The 19,955-nt window shown below is 39.9% G+C and overlaps 2 non-coding genes across 2 annotated transcripts; one reads left to right on the plus strand and one right to left on the minus strand.

The window, feature by feature from the left end:
- The first annotated feature begins 13,922 nt into the window (after nt 1-13,922).
- LOC112753670 (small nucleolar RNA R71) lies at nt 13,923-14,026 on the plus strand. The gene has a single exon (XR_003178044.1). It is a non-coding gene; the product is annotated as a small nucleolar RNA R71 (small nucleolar RNA).
- Nucleotides 14,027-18,562: 4,536 nt separating this feature from the next.
- Nucleotides 18,563-18,666, minus strand: LOC112752743 (small nucleolar RNA R71). The gene has a single exon (XR_003177163.1). It is a non-coding gene; the product is annotated as a small nucleolar RNA R71 (small nucleolar RNA).
- Nucleotides 18,667-19,955: the final 1,289 nt, after the last annotated feature.

The raw sequence follows: 19,955 nt of genomic DNA on the forward strand, positions 1-19,955 counted from the left end.
TTACCTTAAGCCTTAACTCATGTCGTAAAGTAAATGATAATAAAGTGCCACAATAATTCTAAAGCTCATACAATAGTATATATAGAAGAAAATAATAATACTAGAAGTCCGATGAAGAAATAAAGTTCAAAACAGAGATATAAAAGCGAGAAGCGTTCACACAAACTAACTACAAGCTTAAAGGCACAAGATACAACATGATAAAGATACAAGATCACACGGTATACAGAAATATATATGAATAGTAGCCAAAAGAATACTAGTCGTACCCCGCGAAGTTTAGGCTGATTAGTTAATATAGACATAACAGAGCTTTTGAAATGAAACAACAACATCCTAACTCTCAAAGTAAGCCTCTAAGGCATCAAGATACAATATACAAAAGAAAGAGTGTAACTATATCAAAATAACCAAAAGGGCAAAAGATAAAAGAGATCATTCGCCCTGTCACCATCCCGCAACTCACCAGGTGGGTTGCGACTTGCATCTGAAAAATAACAACAACATATGGTATGAGAACTGGAGGTTCTTAGTATGGTAACAGTACCCAATATATAAGATATAAGGTTCCGGGACGCCAAAGGCAATCCTAGAACTTTACATCAAGCCTTAGATTTAAACTTAGAGACATTTTAATAAAATCCATAAAGGGTTACCTAAATCCTAAGAAATTTCTAACTAACAGAAACACTGTTGTCCCACAGCTTTCGCCAGTCTAACCTCCATGCGATCCCATCGCCACCACCTACCGAGCCTCCTCAATCCCATTAGAAAGCATAAGTAATTGCAAATAAGTAAAATACAGGTAATATACATATATAGCAAGTAATTCAGGAAACAAGTAAGCATGTTATACATTTAGGCAAAAGATACAATTAGGCAAAGCAGATAAATACATAGAAAATACACATGATGAATGCCTGTCCTATTAGCTGTGATATCACTCTTGTCAATTCAACTGCCAATCCGATACATCCCCTTGAGATGTCGCCTTTTGGTCACAAATAATTGGTACCCCAGAGATACAGTGCCCGGTGATAAACCATTATTTTATGATTTATATTGTGTTTAATTATGTGGTTTTATAAAATCTTTACCTACTTATCCATATGATTAGCATGTATTTATAATTTCTTCCCAAAATTACTCCATGGTTGAAAACTTGCTTCCTAGATACTTTTAATTACGTATTTTAATTCTCCTTTATTCCATTCGATGCCGTGATGCGTGTGTTGAGTGTTTCAGGCTTTATAGGACATGAATGACTTGGAAATTGGAGAGGAGGCTTGCAAAAATGGAAGGAACACAAGAAATTGAGGAGATGACCAGCGAAAAGTGACGCGGGCGCATGGCTCTTGCGACCGCACAAAATAGAAGAAATTGCAGTGACGCGCTCGCGTGCCTGACGCGAACGCATGGATTGGAAACTGCACAAGTGACGCGAATGCGTGGACGACACGGACGCGTGGCAAGGCAAAATGCTGGATGACGCAAACGCGTGGATGACGCGATCGCGTGACGTGCGCGATCTGCAGAATCTGCAGAATTCGCTGGGGGCGATTTTGAGCCATGTTTTGACCTAGTTTTTGGCCCAGAAAAACATATTAGAGCCAGGGAACATGCAGAGACGAGGGACAACATTCATTCCGCATAATTTTAGGTTTTAGATCTGAATTTACTCCTCCTCTAGGTTTTCTCTCTACGCATTCATAGTTCTTAGGATTTCGATTTTTACTGCTTTTTGGATTGGGATATTGAGAAGAGTTATTACCTCCGCCAAGACTTCATCATTCTAGTTTGGTTTCCTTACTTGTCACTTACTCTTTCATATCCTTATTTTGTTCAGGATTACTATTGGATTATTTTTTAGAATTTATTAATACAAGAACTGTTTTTATTTTTAATTGGTCTCTTTGATTATTATTATTTATCATATCTTTCTTTATTTCCCTTTCTTATTTCGTGAATTTTACATTCATAATGAGCGAGTAGTTCCATAACTTGATTGGGAGTTGGTTGAAAGGAGAACCTTGAGTTGGAATTCTCAAGAGTAAAATTGTAATTGGGTTTATCGTTGGGTCGCCCTCTAGTCACTGACACTAGTCCTTCCCAAGGGAGAGGATTAGAACTTGTGAATAGAAACTGACTTCCAACTTGCTTGACTTTCCTTTATCTGGTAAAGGATAACTGAGCAGAACAACCTTCAATTATCAATTAATCTTGGGAGAACTCCAACAAGGATAGGACTTCCGACTAATCTACTCCCGGTCAAGGTTTTTATTTAAATTACATAAATTCTCTGATTTAATTTCCTGTCTATCAAACTCAAACCCTTTTGGAAAACATCTGATTAATAAAATAGCACATCTTTCTGCAACTCGTTGGGAGACGACCTGGGATTCATACTCCCAATATTTTAATTCTAATTTTGTGACAACCCTTCTAAATTGATAAGCGGATTTTTGTTGGTTAAGAACTGTACTTGCAACGTATCTCTTATAATAATTTCTTAACTCGCCAATTTCCGCCACGTCAATTTTTGGCGCCGTTGCCGGGGAGTTGCAATAGAGTGCTAAGTTATTGATTGGAATTTATTTCTTTGCATTTTATTTTATTTTGCTACTATGAGCTGGATGTTTCTTTCATTAAATGACGCGTTCACTTCCTGATCCAAGCTTGCCAGTATTTGATCCTGATATTGAAAGAACTATTTCACGTATAAGGCAAGCTCGGCGTCGGTTAGTCCTCTCCGAGGGTGAATCTGAAACGTCACGTAAGGAGGAAACAAGCCCCATTTTTACTGATTCGGTTGATTTACGTGCAGGTGACATGGCAGCACCTAGGAGAGTTACTATCCTGGAGGCTGGAGCCCCTGATTTTACAATGCAACTGTTTCAAGCGCATCACCCAGTGGTGGCTACAGATTTTGAAATAAAGACTGCACTACTTAACTTGATGCCTAAATTTCATGGCTTACCTGCTCAAGAGCCTATCAAGCACCTTAGGGATTTCCAAGCAGTCTGTTCTACTGTTAGGCGCGATGGTGCAGATGAAACTTCTATTTTGTTAAAAGCCTTCCCATTCTCTCTTGAGGGAAAGACGAGAGAGTGGTACTACACTCAACCCACAGTAACTGTTTCTAACTGGGATACGCTTAGAAGAGAATTTTTGGAAAAATTCTTTCCAGCTGAAGTTACTGATAAATTGAGGAAAGACATTTCCATGATTGTTCAGGACGAATCTGAGACTCTCTACGAATGCTGGGAGCGCTTCAACAATCTTCTGGAAGCATGTCCCCACCATATGATTGACAAGATAGTGTTGCTCGGCTACGTCACACAGGGCATGAGGCCTCAAGATAAGACCGCATTGGAAAGTGCTAGCAATGGGTCTATGAAAAAGTACAAGACCACTGATGAGGCATGGCAATTGATCAGCGACTTAGCTAAATCTAGTCGGAATCACAGGCAGAAAAAAAGCCGGTCAAAAGCTGTCGCAGAGGTATCTTCAAGCAGAGAGACTACTACTCTAACTCAGAGTATATGTGAAATGACCAACTTACTGAAGCAGATGCAGTTAAGTCAACAACAAGCTCAGTCCCCTCCACCACAGCAAAGCCAACAGTTGGTTCCACAAAGAGTGTGCAGAATCTGTGCTGATTATAGCCATTATACTGATGAATGTCCGCAGCTCCAGCAGGAAGACAACACTGTGGCAGCCACTCATAACTTCTATGACCGCCCCAATCAAGGATACAATCAAGGTGGCAGCTACAACCATGGATGGTAGGACAATTCCAACCAAGGTTGGAGAGATAATTCTAACCAGAGTTGGAGGGACAACAATAACAGAGGAGGCAGAGACAATCAGAGGTGGAATAATAACAACAACAGGCAGCAAAACCAGAACCAGCCTTACAGAGCACCGCAGCTGAGGCAATCCCAAGGACCACAACACAACCAACAACAAGTTCCTCAGATCACTTATTCTAATTCCTTTCCGAATGACGAGGTGTTTCAATCCATTGCGCAAGGACAAAAGAACGTGGAAAGTTCACTTAACGGTCTAACATCCGCTATACAAGCTCTCATCTCTCAGATGGGATCATCCAATACTTCAAACACTCAACATGCAAGCTCCAGTAGAATTCCTTCTCAACCCTTACCCAATCCAAAGGGTGGCATCAATGCCATCACCCTAAGGTCCGGAACCACACTGCAAGAGAGGAATCAGGGGGAGCCAATCCCATCAGAACACGCCTCAGCTAAAGAGGAAGAGGACATACAGGACGTGGTTGAAGAAGAAGAAGCTCAACTACAGTAAGAAGCACCAAAGGATGCAGACGCTGCAGAAAATGCCCTTCCTATTCCATTTCCACAAATTGCAAGGAAGCCCAGAAAGCAGATGGAACTTGATCCCAAAATTGTAGAAATATTCAAAAAGGTTGAGGTAAATGTTCCCCTTTTTGATGTTATTCAGTAGGTACCTAAATACGCAAAGTTTCTAAAAGATTTATGTATACATAAAGACAAAATTAATGAATTAGAAACTATTCCTTTAGGTAGTTCTATATCTGCTTTAATGGGAGGTATACCTGAGAAGTGTAGTGATCCAGGTCCATGTATGGTTAATTGTACTATTGGAGGTGTGATATTTTCTGACTGCATGTGTGATTTAGGAGCGTGTGTTAGTATAATGCCTTTGTCTATATATGATACTTTGAGGCTCCTTCCCTTAAAAAGGTCGGCAGCTCGTTTTATGTTAGCAGATAAAAGCATTATTACATTGGTTGGAATTGCTGAAGATGTATTAGTGAGCATTAAGGGGCTCACATTTCTCATTGACTTCTATATCCTGGAAATGCCCCCTAATGACTCAGGAAGGCCATCATCAATCCTACTTGGAAGACCATTCCTGAAGACTTCAAAGTTCAAGCTAGATGCATTTTCCGGAACTTATTCTTTTGAAATAGATGGCAGAATAGTAAAATTCAGTTTAAATGGAGCTATAAAGCACCCTCCGGATGATCATTCTATCTCCCAGTGTGACATCATAGATGAAATCGTGGCTGAAGTTCACCAGGACGAATTAGAAGAGAAGTACACAGGACAAGGTCCAAGTGTGGGGATACTTTCTGAGGACAATGAGAGCAATTCACCATTATCACCAGCTCCAGTTAATCCGGAGCCTGACCATGAGCAAAAATTAGAATTAAAACCCCTCCCTCCACACCTCAAGTATGCTTACCTTGAGGATAAGCAGAAATTTCCAGTTATCATTGCAAGGGAACTCACTTCCCAACAAGAAGAACAGCTACTCAGTGTGCTGAGAAAACACAAGAAAGTAATTGGATGGAGCCTAGCGGATATAGTAGGCATCAGTCCTCAAGTTTGTGAGCACAGAATATTCCTAGAAGAGGGAGAAAAGCCTGTCTGTCAACCTCAGAGAAGGCTGAATCCCACCATCTTAGAAGTTGTCAAGAAAGAAGTGACCAGGCTACTTGAAGCAGATATCATTTACCTCATCTCAGATAGCAAATGGGTCAGTCCAGTACAAGTGGTGCCCAAGAAGTCTGGAATCACAACAATAAGAAAGGAACATGGAGAGCTTCCGACAACTAGAGTGCAGAATTCATGGAGAGTTTGCATTGACTATAGGCGTCTCAACCAAGCCACTCGCAAGGATCATTACCCCTTGCCATTCGTTGATCAGATGCTTGATCGCCTATCAGATAAATCCCATTATTGCTTTTTAGATGGTTATATCAGGAAAAGACTAATTTTACATGTCCTTTTGGAACTTATGCTTATAAGAGGATGCCCTTTCGCTTATGCAATGCACCAGCTACTTTCCAAAGGTGCATGATGAGTCTTTTCTCTGACCTTATTGAGGACTGTATGGAGGTTTTTATGGATGATTTTAGCGTTTATGGTGATTCATTTAGCCTTTGCTTAGATAGTTTATCTAGAGTATTAGATAGATGTGTTAGTACATGATGTGGGGAAAACTTGTCTCTCAACAAATCTCCTTTCGGCAAGTGTACCGAATTTGTCGTCAAGTAAAAACTCACAATAGAGTGAGGTCGAATCCCACAGGGATTGATTGATCAAGCAACTTTAATTAGAAGAATATTCTAGTTGAGCGAATCCAGAATTTGGGTTGAGAGTTGCAGAAAATAAAATGGCTGGAATGTAAATAACAGAAAAGTAAATGCTAGAATTAAAGAACTAGAAGGAAATGACTGAAAATAAATTGCAGAATTGTAAATGGAAATGGGGGATTTGCTCATAAAAGTAAATGGCAGAAATTAAAGAGAATGGGTAAGATCAGAGATGGGAAGTTTATTGGGCTTAGGAGATGTTGCAATTCTCCGGATCAAGTTCATTTTCATCTCTTCCTCAATCAATGCACTCATTGATCTCCTTGGCAATCTTAAGTGATTGAATTACAATTTATTGCAATTCAATCTCTCAAATCTTGATCAATAGCCAATTCCTTGGTCAATTGCTCATGAGAAGAGATGAAGTATGGTCACTGATTATACCACATGCATTTCCCAAATCAAGTATTGAGAGGGTTATAGTCACATACCCATCCAAACCCAATTTGGTCCAGCATGAGAAAGCATTTCTAGCTTGATCTCTTCATTCCTCTTTCAAGGTTCAAAAGAGACCAAGTTTGAATAGCTTCTCTTCCAAGATAACTACTCAATTGGATGAAGATCGAAAGCTTTCAAGTAAAATCAAGAGAAAAGATAAAAGAAGAATAATGAAAATTAGTATTGATCCATCAAATTACAACAGAGCTCCCTAACCCAATGAAAGGGGTTTAGTTGTTCATAGCTCTTGAAAATGAAAACAAAGATGGAGAATACATCATAAAACTAGAAAATGCAGAGAAGATAAAATACAGAGAGTAGTTCTCCTTTTTCCAGCCTCCAGAACTCCCTTTTACAATTCAAAGCTACTCCTATATATACTACTCTTCTCAGCTTCTAGTTTGCTCTTTAAGTCTTGGGCCTTTGGATCTTGAGTTTGAAGCAGTTCTTTTCTTCATTTGGGCTTGGCTTTACTTGCAGAGAGAAAGTGCTAAGTGGGCAGAGACTTCAGCTCAGGGCGTTAGGGGTGTTAACATTTAGTGAAAGTATAAGTTCGAGAACGTTAGTGACACTTAACATTTTCACTAACATTCCAATGTACCCCTTTTGCCTCACGTTAGAGCCCACGTTAACTATGTTAACGTGGCTTCTAACGTGGCCTTGCCAAACTTCGAGAACGTTAGTGACACTCAACATTGTCACTAACGTTCCAATGTGCCCCTAGATCTCACGTTAGAGTCCACGTTAACTATGTTAACGTGGCTTCTAACGTGGCCTTGCCAAACTTCGAGAACGTTAGTGACACTCAACATTGTCACTAACGTTCCAATGTGCCCCTAGATCTCACGTTAGAGTCCACGTTAACTAGGTTAACGTGGCTTCTAACGTGGCCATTCTTAGCCATCCCAACGTTAGTGACAATGTTGAGTGTCACTAACGTTGGCTCATCATTCATTCCTCATCGTTAGCTTCCACGTTAACTAAGTTAACGTGGCTCCTTGGGGGGTTGTGTGGTTGCTTCCAACGTTAGTGACAATATTGAATGTCACTAACGTTGGTGACAACTCTCACTTCTTATGTTAGCTCCCACGTTAACCAAGTTAACGTGGGAGTTAACGTGGTTTGTTGCAGCCTTAGGCCAACATTAGTGACAATGTTGAATGTCACTAACGTTGGCTTCTCTTTCCCCCTTTAACGTTAGAGGCCACGTTAACTAGGTTAACGTGGGCTCTAACGTGGCCACTTATGAGTGTTTGCCAACGTTAGTGACAATGTTAAGTGTCACTAACGTTGGCTCAACTTCCCTTTTTCACGTTAGAGTTCACGTTAACTTAGTTAACGTGACTCTTAACGTGGGCAATGATGGCTATGAGAGTGTTATTGGCAATCACTTTTCTCATTAACCTTGCAAGTTTCCTCCCTTTCCTTGCTTCCTTTGGTCCTGAAATCAAGCAATAGAGTGCATCAAAGTTCTAGTCCAAGTCATGGGCAATGCAACATACAATTTGTCACTAAACTTATGCAAAATCCTCATGAAATAATGTAAAATGCACAATGTATGCTTGAGTCAAGGTGTAAGTGAATATCTACCCAAAACTAGCTTATTTCCTAAGGAAATGCATGAAACTAACCTAAAAATAGTAAAGAAAAGGTCAGTGAAACTGGCCAAGATGCCCTGGCATCACAACACCAAACTTAAAGCTTGCTTGTCCCTAAGCAAGTACTGGAACAAGAGAATGATGAATGGAATATCCAGAGGAATGAGTCATTCTTGTGGAAGTCATGTTACTGATTTTATGGTGGTTTCATGCATAGCAACTTAGGTTCATTCCATTACTGGCTTTCATACCTTTATCATGTCCCTAAACACTTACTTTGTCTATATCCCATGAGACTTTTATTCATTGATCCTTTTATTGTTATTTCAAGGGTTATTTTGTGTTATTTAGGCTAAGTGCTCTGTAAGGGGGCAACTCTTTAAGATAAGTTTTCAGCCAACACTCCCGAACCAGTTGGTTCAAGGTGCTAGGTGTTGAGGCACCCCTAAGGACTTACTCCCTCAAGTCTCTCCCCCATACATACACACCACAGGCATATAGTTTGTTTATTTTCTTTTCTTGAGACCTTGGTATCCAGCACCTCTTTGGGTTACTAAATGCTCTGTAGTGAGGGTTACTCTTGATAGTGGATTTTTAACTGATAATCCCGGGTTAGTTAACCCAAGTTATCAAGTGATAAAGCACCCCTGAGAGCTTATTCATCCAAGTAGATCCTCACACAGGAGCACCACAGACACTTATCTCAAGGTCCAAACCATTGGTGCCTAGCCTTATTGCTTACTCTTTTTCTTTTGTTTTTCACTTCCATTATTCTTTTCCTTTTTTTTTTCTTATTAGGATCTTGTCATCTACTTAGTCTCATGGGTATATCCAAAGCAAAGTATTCAGGCCAGATAGTTGTCCTCCTAGCCTTGTGGTTGAACCAACTTAGCTACTTATGACTACCCCAAAGATTCATAAATGCACTTCCACATTATGAACTCTACTCTGGTCTTTTAAAAATAATCATTCTCTCTTTATTTAATTCAAAAGGAACAAGCATACAAGTAAGTTAAGTAAGGATACAGTGACATAAAGACTAGCACACATAGACCTATTCAATACCACAAACTTAAAAGACATGATTGAAAAAGGTTTAAACATAACATGGAAGCAAGTTCTATTTCACACAGGATCTTCCTTATTTAAGACATAGAGAAAGATAGAACAAAGAAAGATCTCCACCACCTTTTACTGTTGTGGATGTCCATGCTCTTTTCCTTGCTTGTCCTCCTTGTTTCCTCTTGTATTTCCTTGCATCCGTGCCAATCTTGCTTGCTTCCAATCATCAAGTGCCTTCCTCACTGACTCATGAATCTCTTCCACCCTTTGTCTTTCCTTTCGTGCTAATTTATCCTTCATTTCGTCATACTTGGCTATTCCTGGATGCAATACTGGCAGCTGTCCCACTAAGTAGCCGAGCCTGGCTTGAGTGTTTATATGATGTCCTGTTTCGCTCATGTAAACTCCTTCTGCGAATGCCCTTTGCTCGTCCAATAGTTCTGCCTGTTCTATTTGTCTTCGATGCATCTCATGTATGTGTGCCCCTTGATGTGCTTGGATGTTGATTAGCCTCTGGGTGGATTCTTGTTGCTCGTTTTGTCTTTGTTCCATCCTGTTGAATGCTTCTCCCCATTGTTGTCCTTGGCTTAGTTGCTGTTCCATCATTTGCCTTTGCCACTCACCTTGATGAGTCATCCATCTTGAAAGTGTTTCCTCTTGTTGCCCCATCATCTGTAGTTGAAGCTACTTTCTGTGCTCCTTGGCTTTCCAAATATTGTCTAGACAAGCCATCAATGGCCTCCTGCAATTGGTGCATGTCCAAGGTCTGTTGTGCTTGACCCTCTGAGACTTGGCCTTCCACTATTTGAGGGGCTGTCCTCTTTCTTTGCTTCCATTAAGGTAAGGGGGATGCTGCAGCATTCATCCTTCGGACTGTTATTGGAATGCCTTCCTTTATCCAAACGGGGTCCTCATCTTCAAAAACCACCCTAGCTTTCTTGCATATTCGGTAAATAGTGCTGGGGTAACCTAATGTTCCTCTTGAGTCGCTTTTATCTGCCATCTTTCTAATGCCTTGAGCTATGATCTCATGAACTTTGATTTCTCCTCCCTTGAGTATACAATGCACCATTGTTGCTCTCTCGAGATTCACTTCCGAGTTGTTTGCAGCTGGGAGAATAGATATCCTCACTAGCTCGAACCATCCCTTAGCTTCAGGAGTGAGGTTTGTTCTCTTAATGAACTTTGGTTTATTTCCTGCACCCCTTTCCCAGTCAGCTCCTGGTACACAAAGGTCTCGTAAAAGCTGGTCATAATTGGGGTTGTTGTCCAATCTTGAGTGATAACTTTCTTCTTCAAACGGTATAGACCGTAGCTTCAATGCCCTCATTACACTCATGGGACCAAAATCCACCATTGTTCCTCTCACAAAGCTTGTATATGACTCATCTTTCTTATCATATCTGACTGCATTTGCATAAAATTCTCTTATGAGATTTGCATTCACCTTAGTGACCGGGTCAGTGAGGAGCTCCCATCTTCTCCTTTCTACATTCTCTGTGATTTCGGGGCATTCAGTCTTCTTAACTTGAAACCCCAGCTCATAGATTATTTCCTTATCAACCATCCACCAGTATTGCAATGCATGATACAAGCTTCTAAATCTCTTCTCATCATATGGGTGTTCTTCCATGGGTTCCTTTCCCTCCCTTCTCTTAGAACTTGAAGATGCCATGAATGATGATTAATATGTGAAGGTGGTAAGGTTGTGGAGACTTTTGGTTGTTTAGGGTTTTATGGCAATGAAGAGAGTTAGGGGAGGAACGTTTATAATCAGATAGGAGGTGTATTGTACCGAAATGAAGAGTAGTGAAGGGTGTGTGATGACAATGAAGGGTGGTACGGAAAAGGGTCGTTTATATAAAGAAGTTGTGAGAGAATGGAGGGTGTAGATTGATGAAGTGGTCACTTGATGGACGGTTAGGGTTATGCATAGCTAGAAGACAAGGATCATCACTTTATGATGGGGATTGCTCGGTCTTCTAGGGGTCCCATTTTTTCAATGTTGCATGGCAACATTTTCCAATGTATTCCTCTTTAGAACAAGTGTGTAACCCCTCCTCTTGTGGTGTCCGAACCTGCTTTGTTTGGTTGTCCAATCTATCCCTTTTAATGCTCCTTTTCCTTTCCTATAAAGATTTAAAATAAGGAAATTAATATCATAAAAAAAATCAAACTCTACGGCTAGAATAATAAAGAGAAGAAAAAGAGTTTGTATATTTATGAATTTTAACTTAGCCAACTACTGGTGTATCCTCATGCATTTTGGTGGCACCATGGGGTGACACCAAAGTTAGTTTGAAGTATTGTGATGAAAAGTTTTGTTCAAAGCTCCCAAGACTAGCATGCATCTTGGTTTGCTTTGAATACCAAACTTGTTCTTCACTATATACTGCATGATAAAGATTTCACCAAATATTTGTCAAGTTTGGGTTGAAATTCATAAACATTGATTTATTCATTATTTTAAAAACATATAAAACATGGGTTGCCTCCCATGAAGCGCTTCTTTAGCGTCACTAGCTTGACGTTTTTCCTTCATCAGGGTGGTTGGTAGTGCTTAAAGTCCTCCCCTCTTGCTGTGGACTTGTATCCATTGGTTGGATCAATGATCTCCACATGTTCCAGGGAAAGAACTCTGTTGATAGTGAAGACCTTAGGTAACTGAGATGGTACAGTAGGGAGATTGGGGGAAATATCTGGGAAGTAAGCTGAGACAACTCTATCCCCTGGAGAGAAATCTTCCGTAGGGATCTTCTTGTTCCTCCATCTCCTTGGTACCTTCTTCTTTGTTTCTTTTAAGGTTGCCTTCCCCTTGGTGACCTTTTTTTTCCAAGGAGTTGTGATGTTAGCTTCACATGCCTCTAGAGGTTTTGGTTCCTCCAACTTTTCCTTGAGCTGTGGCAATTACTGTTTTCCTTGTTTATCTATTAAGGGGATCTCAGAATGAACTGGCTGTGCTTCAGTGCTTGTTCCCTCCTTCAGTGTCTCATTATCATTTGTGCTTAGTTCCTTGTCCTCTTGATCTGTTTCTTGTGAGAGTTTGAAGACATTGAAGCTGAGTCGTTCATCATGGATTCTTAATATTAGCTCCCCTTTCTCTACATCGATAAGTGCTCTGGCTGTAGCTAGGAATGGTCTTCCCAATATGATTGGGTGAGCGTGACTCTCTTCCATGTCTAGGATGACAAAGTCTGTTGGGAGAAAGTACTTCCCAACCTTTAGCAACACATTTTCCACCACTCCTATTGCTTACTTTTGAGTTTTGTTAGCCAGTCTGATGATTACATCTATGGGCATTATCTCATTGATCTGCAGCCTCTTTACCAGAGATAAAGGCAGTAAGTTGATGCTGGCCCCCAAATCACATAGTGCTCTATCGAAAATAGTTTCACCTATGGCACAAGGGATGTGAAAACTCCCTGGGTCTCTTCTTTTTGTAGGCAACTCAGGTTGAATAAGGGCACTACATTCCTTGTTCATCACTATAGTCTGGCCTCCTTTGAGTGAGCTTTTCCTGGAAAGAAGTTCCTTCATATACTTGATGAATGCAGGCATTTGTTGAATTGCCTTGATGAATGGTATGTTTACATGCAGAGATGCAAACAAGTCTAGGAACCTTGAATATATTCTCTTTCCCACAACACCATTGAGCAGTTGAGGGAAGGGAGCATAGAGCTTCAGCAACTCTTGTTGTGAGATTTCTGGTCCTTGGTGATCTCTATCCTCCTCCTTTGTTGAGTTGTCTTCAGGTTGTTTGCAAGGTTTGCCTTGCTTGTCTTCAGTCTCTTGATCACTCGTAGTGACCATTTTGCAATCTTCCCATCTTACTTTCTTTGCTTCTCCCTTGGGGTTTTTCTCCGTGTCACTTGGGAAGCTATCGGTAGGTTTGGGAATCTTCTCAGCTAAATATCCCACCTGGAATTCCAGCTTCCTAATGGTCTCTCCCTGGTTCTTAATATTGGCTCGCACTTCCTCTTTGAACACCTTATTTTCTTGAATCTCTTGGCATATTCCTTCAAGTAGGGCTTCAATCTTAGAGAGCATGTCATCAATTGATGGGTGATTCGGAGCAGATGTGTTATTTTGGTTTTGATAAGCATATGAAGAAGTGTTGTTGTGGGGGTGTTGAGACGTCCTCTGTGTGAATTGCTGGTGAGCTGCATTGTTGTTGGAGTTGTCGTCTCTGGTCTTGGTTTTGATCTTGCTCACCTCCCCACCCAAAGTTTGGGTAGTTTCTCCATCCAGGGTTGTAGGTCTTGGAGTATGGATCATAGTTTTTCCTTGGTGAACTCCCAATGTAGTTGGCTTGCTCCTGACTCCCCTCTGCTTCTTCATTCACTCCTTCTTGGATTGTTGATGAAGTGGAGATTGCTGCTACTTGGTTCATCTCCATCTTCTTGGTGAGGTCAGCCAGCTGCTGGGTAATGAGCTTGTTTTGGGCCAACAGAGCATCTACATTGTTTAGCTCCATTACTCCTCTTGTGTTCCCTCTTTCGGAAGCATAGAAGTAGTCGTTCTCTGCTACTGTTTCAATAACATCTATGGCTTCCTCAATGGTCTTCTTCTTGTTCAAAGATCCTCCAGATGAATGGTCTACGGCCTTCTTTGACTCATAAGAGAGCCCTTCATAGAAAATGTGCAGCTGCACCCATTCGTTGAACATGTCAGGTGGACACCTCCTTGTTAAGTCCTTGAACCTCTCCCATGCTTCATATAGAGTCTCACCATCTTGTTGCCTGAAAGTTTGGACCTCAGCTCTCAGCCTATTGATTCGTTGAGGAGGGTAAAATCTTGCTAAGTATTTGTTCACCACATCTTCCTAAGTTGTCAAGCTTTCCCTTGGGAAAGATTCTAGCCATTTGGCTGCCTTGTCCCTGAGTGAGAATGGAAATAAGAGTAGTCTATAGGCGTCAGGATGAACACCATTAGACTTCATTGTGTCACATATTCTCAGGAAGGTGGTTAAATGTTGATTGGGGTCTTCTTGAACATTTCCTCCAAACGAGCAGTTGTTCTGAACAAGGGTGATGAGCTGTGGTTTAAGTTCAAAGTTGTTGGTATGGATTGTTGGCTTTTGGATGCTACTTCCACAATTGCCTGGGTTTGGATTGATGTAAGAGCCCAAAACTCTTCTATCCTCCCCAGCATGATTTGCTCTACCTCCTTCCCCATGGTTGTGATCTTCTTCTTCATGATGGTTTTCCATGTTTGTTTCAAAGAATTCCTCTTCTTCCTCAGCACCAACCACTTTCTTTCATCTTGCCTCCCTCCTTAATCTAAGGAAGGTCCTTGATGAGCGGATAATTTATACGCTTTTTGGCATTGTTTTTAGTATGTTTTTAGTAGGATCTAGTTACTTTTAGGGATGTTTTCATTAGTTTTTATGTTAAATTCACATTTCTGGACTTTACTATGAGTTTGTGTGTTTTTCTGTGGTTTCAGGTATTTTCTGGCTGAAATTGAGGGACTTGAGCAGAAATCAGATTCAGAGGTTGAAAAAGGATTGCTGATGCTGTTGGATTCTGACCTCCCTGCACTCAAAGTGGATTTTCTGGAGCTACAGAACTCGAAATGGCGCGCTTCCAATTGCGTTGGAAAGTAGACATCCAGGGCTTTCCAGTAATATATAATAGTCCATACTTTGGCCAATAGTTGACGACGTAAACTGGCGTTCAAAGCCAGTCTTCTGCCCAAATCTGGCGTCCAGCGCCAGAAAAGGATCCAAAACCAGAGTTGAACGCCCAAACTGGCACAAATACTGGCGTTCAACTCCACAAATGGCCTCTGCACGTGCAACACTTAGGCTCAGCCCAAACACACACCAAGTGGGCCCCGGAAGTGGATTTATTCATCAATTACTTACTCATGTAAACCCTAGTGACTAGTTTATTATAAATAGGACCTCTTACTATTGTATTAGACGTCTTTTTGACCATCTTTGGATCCTGGATTGTATTTTGATCCTGTGATCTCGTTTAGGGGGCTGGCCATCTCGGCCATGCCTGGACCTATCACTTATGTATTTTCAACGGTAGAGTTTCTACACTCCATAGATTAAGGTGTGGAGCTCTGCTGTTCCTCAAAGATTAATGCAAAGTACTACTGTTTTCTATTCAATTCTTCTTATTTCGCTTCTAAGATATCCATTCGCACCCAAGAACTTGATGAAGGTGATGATTATGTGTGACGCTCATCATACTTCTCCCTTATGAACGCGTGCCTGACAAACACTTCTGTTCTACATGAATTAAGCTAGAATGAGTATCTCTTAGATCTCCTAATCAGAATCTTCGTGGCGTAAGCTAGAATGATGGCGGCATTCAAGAGAATCCGGAAGGTCTAAACCTTGTCTGTGGTATTCTGAGTAGGATTCAATGATTGAATGACTGTGACGAGCTTCAAACTCGCGAGTGCTGGGCGTTAGTGACAGATGCAAAAGGAGGGTGAATCCTATTCCAGCATGATCGGGAACCGACAGATGAATAGCCGTTCCGTGACAGGGTGCGTGAGCATATTATTCACTGAGAGGAGGGGATGTAGCCACTGACAACGGTGATGCCCTTGCATAAAGCCAGCCATGGAAAGGAGTAAGACTGATTGGATGAAGATAGCAGGAAAGCAGAGGTTCAGAGGAACGAAAAGCATCTCTATTTGCTTATCTGAAATTCCTACCAATGATTTACATAAGTATCTCTATCCCTATTTTACTATATAATATTCGAAAACACCATTATCACTTTATATCTGCCTGACTGAGATTTACAAGGTGACCATAGCTTGCTTCATACCAACAATCTCCGTGGGATTCGACCCTTACTCACGTAAGGTATTACTTGGACGACCCAGTGCACTTGCTGGTTAGTTGTATCGATGTTGTGACAATTATGTATTGAGATCAGAGCACCAAGTTGCTCACGTTGCCGGGGATTGTTTGAGCCTGGACATCACAATTTCGTGCACCAAGTTTTTGGCGCCATTGCCGGGGATTGTTTGAGTTTGGACAACTAACGGTTTATCTTGTTGCTCAGATTAGGTAATTTTCTTTTTATTTTATTTCCAAAAATTTTTCAAAAATATTTCACAATTTTTCTCATCTGTTTTCGAAAAAAAATAAAAATGTTTTTAAAAAATTTAGTTGTTGCTCATCCACCTGCTGCTGATCCATGATCACCTGCTGAAGCTTGGCTGGCCATTGGCCATGTCTAGGGTTTTGGACTGGAGCTTTCATTGAAAGCTTGGCTGGCTAGTGAGCCATGTCTAATTCCTGGACTGAAGCTTTAGACTAAGAATGCAAGATTCCTGGAATTCATGTTAAAAATTTTGGAATCCTGATTTTTTCTTTTTCATATAATTTTCGAAAAAATCCAAAAAAAAATTAGAAAATAAAAAAAAATCAAAAATATTTTCTGTTTTTCTTGTTTGAGTCTTGAGTCATATCATAAGTTTGGTGTCACTTGCATATACATATTGCATTTTTCGAAAATTTCATGCATTCATAGTGTTCTTCATGATCTTCAACTTGTTCTTGGTAAGTCTTCTTGTTTGATCTTGATGATTTTTTGTTTTGTGTCTTTTCATGTTTATCATATGCATTCTTGAATTCTTAGTGTCTAAGCATTAAAGAATTCTAAGTTTGGGGTCTTGCATGTTTTCTTTGCATTAAAAAAATTTTCAAAAATATGTTCTTGATGTTCATCATGACATTCAAAGTGTTCTTGGTGTTCATCTTGACATTCATAGCATCCTTGCATGCATTCATTGTTTTGATCTAAAAATTTCATGCATTGCATAATTTTCATGTTTTTCATAAAAATTTCAAAAATCAAAAAAATATCTTTCCCTTTTTCTCTCATCAAATTCGAAAATTTGGATTGACTTTTTCAAAAAATTTTAAAATCAAGTTGTTTCTTATGAGTCAAATCAAATTTTCAATTTGAAAATCTTATCTTTTTCAAAATCTTTTTCAAAAATCAAATCTTTTTCAAAATTCTTAGTTATTTTTGAAAAATTCAAAAAAATATTTTTCAAAAATCTTTTTCTTATTTTTGTATCAAATTTTCGAAAATAACAATAGCAATTAATGTTTTGATTCAAAAATTTCAAGTTTGTTACTTGCTTGTTAAGAAAGATTCAAACTTTAAGTTCTAGAATCATATCTTGTGATTTCTTGTGAATCAAGTCATTAATTGTGATTTTAAAAATTCAAATCTTTTTCAAAAACTCATTTCTATCATATCTTTTCAAAAATATCTTCTTATCTTATCTTTTTCAAAAATATCTTTTCAAAATATCTTCTCTAACCTCCTAACTTCTTATCTTTTCAAAATTTGTTTCAACTAACTAACTAACTTTTTGTTTGTTTCTTAACTTCTTCAAAACCACCTAACTAACTCTCTCTCTCTAATTTTCAAAAATATCTTCCCCCTTTTTCAAAATTTCTTTTTAATTAACTAATTATTTTTATTTTTATTTTTGATTTCAAAAATTTTCGAAAATTACTAACATTTTTCAAAAACCATTTTCGAAAATCACTAACTCTTTTTCAAAATAATTTTCGAAAATTATCCCTCCCCCATCTCATTCTATTTATTCATTCATATCCTAACATCTCATCTCACATCTCTTCCATCCGTACAGTTGTGTTTCTTCCTTTACATCACATTCTTTGTCTCCCCCTCTTTTCTTCCACTCACAAAGGGATCCCTATACTGTGGTATAAAGGATCTCTATTATTATTATTATTTTTCTGTGCCTTCTTCTTTGTCATATGAGCAGGAGCAAGGATAAGAACATTCTTGTGGAAGCAGATCCAGAACCTGAAAGGACTCTGAAGAGAAAATTAAGAGAAGCTAAAATACAACAATCCAGAGATAACCTTTCAGAAATTTTCGAACAGGAAGAGGAGATGGCAGCCGAAAATAATAATAATGTAAGGAAGATGCTTGGTGACTTTACTGCACCTAATTCCAATCTACATGGAAGAAGCATCTCCATTCCTGCCATTGGAGCAAACAACTTTGAGCTGAAACCTCAGTTAGTTTCTCTGATGCAGCAGAACTGCAAGTTTCATGGACTTCCATCTGAAGATCCTTTTCAGTTCTTAACTGAATTCTTGCAGATATGTGATACTGTTAAGACTAATGGAGTAGATCCTGAAGTCTACAGGCTCATGCTTTTCCCTTTTGCTGTAAGAGACAGAGCTAGATTATGGTTGGATTCTCAACCCAAAGACAGCCTGAACTCTTGGGATAAGCTGGTCACGGCTTTCTTAGCCAAGTACTTTCCTCCTCAAAAGCTGAGCAAGCTTAGAGCTGATGTTCAAACCTTCAGACAAAAAGAAGGTGAATCCTTCTATGAAGCTTGGGAAAGATACAAACAGTTGACCAAAAAGTGTCCTTCTGACATGCTCTCAGAATGGACCATCCTGGATATATTCTATGATGGTCTGTCTGAGTTATCTAAGATGTCATTGGATACTTCTGCAGGTGGATCCATTCACCTAAGGAAAACGCCTGCAGAAGCTCAAGAACTCATTGACATGGTTGCTAATAACCAGTTCATGTACACTTCTGAAAGGAATCCTGTGAGTAATGGGACGCCTATGAAGAAGGGAGTTCTTGAAGTTGATACTCTGAATGCCATATTGGCTCAGAACAAAATATTGACTCAGCAAGTCAATATGATCTCTCAGAGTCTGCATGGAATGCAAGCTGCATCCAACAGTACTCAAGAGGCATCTTCTGAAGAAGAAGCCTATGATCCTGAGAACCCTGCAATAGCAGAGGTAAATTACTTAGGTGAACCTTATGGAAACACCTATAACTCAACATGGAGAAATCATCCAAATTTCTCATGGAAGGATCAAAAGCCTCAACAAGGCTTTAATAATGGTGGAAGAAACAGGTTTAGCAATAGCAAGCCTTTTCCATCATCAACTCAGCAACAGACAGAGAACTCTGACCAAAATGCTTCCAATTTAGCAAATCTAGTCTCTGATCTATCTAAAGCCACTGTAAGTTTCATGAATGAAACAAGGTCTTCCATTAGAAATTTGGAAGCACAAGTGGGCCAGCTGAGTAAAAGGATCACTGAAATCCCTCCTAGTACTCTCCCAAGCAATACAGAAGAGAACCCAAAAGGAGAGTGCAAAGCCATTGACATAAGCGCCATGGCCGAACCTGTGAGGAGAGGAGAGGACGTAAATCCCAAGGAGGAAGACCTCCTGGGACGTCCAGTGGTCAATAAGGAGCTTCCCTCTGAGGAACCAAAGGAATCTGAGACTCATCTAGAGACCATAGAGATTTCATTGAACCTCCTTATGCCCTTCATGAGCTCTGATGAGTATTCCTCTTCTGAAGAGAATGAGGATGTTACTGAAGAGCAAACTGCCAAGTTTCTTGGTGCAATCATGAAGCTGAATGCCAAATTATTTGGCATTGATGCTTGGGAAGTTGAACCTCCCTTGTTCATCAATGAACTAAGTAATCTGGATCAACTGACATTGCTTCAGAAGAGACAGGATCCTGGAAAGTTCATAATCCCTTGTACCATAGGCACCATGATCTTTAAGGCTCTGTGTGACCTTGGTTCGGGGATAAACCTCATGCCCCTCTCTGTAATAGAGAGACTGGGAATCTATGGGGTGCAAGCTGCTAAAATCTCATTAGAGATGGCAGACAGCTCAAGAAAACAGG

This window comes from Arachis hypogaea, chromosome 15 (assembly GCF_003086295.3).
Source record: "Arachis hypogaea cultivar Tifrunner chromosome 15, arahy.Tifrunner.gnm2.J5K5, whole genome shotgun sequence".
Classification (NCBI taxonomy): Eukaryota; Viridiplantae; Streptophyta; class Magnoliopsida; order Fabales; family Fabaceae; genus Arachis; species Arachis hypogaea.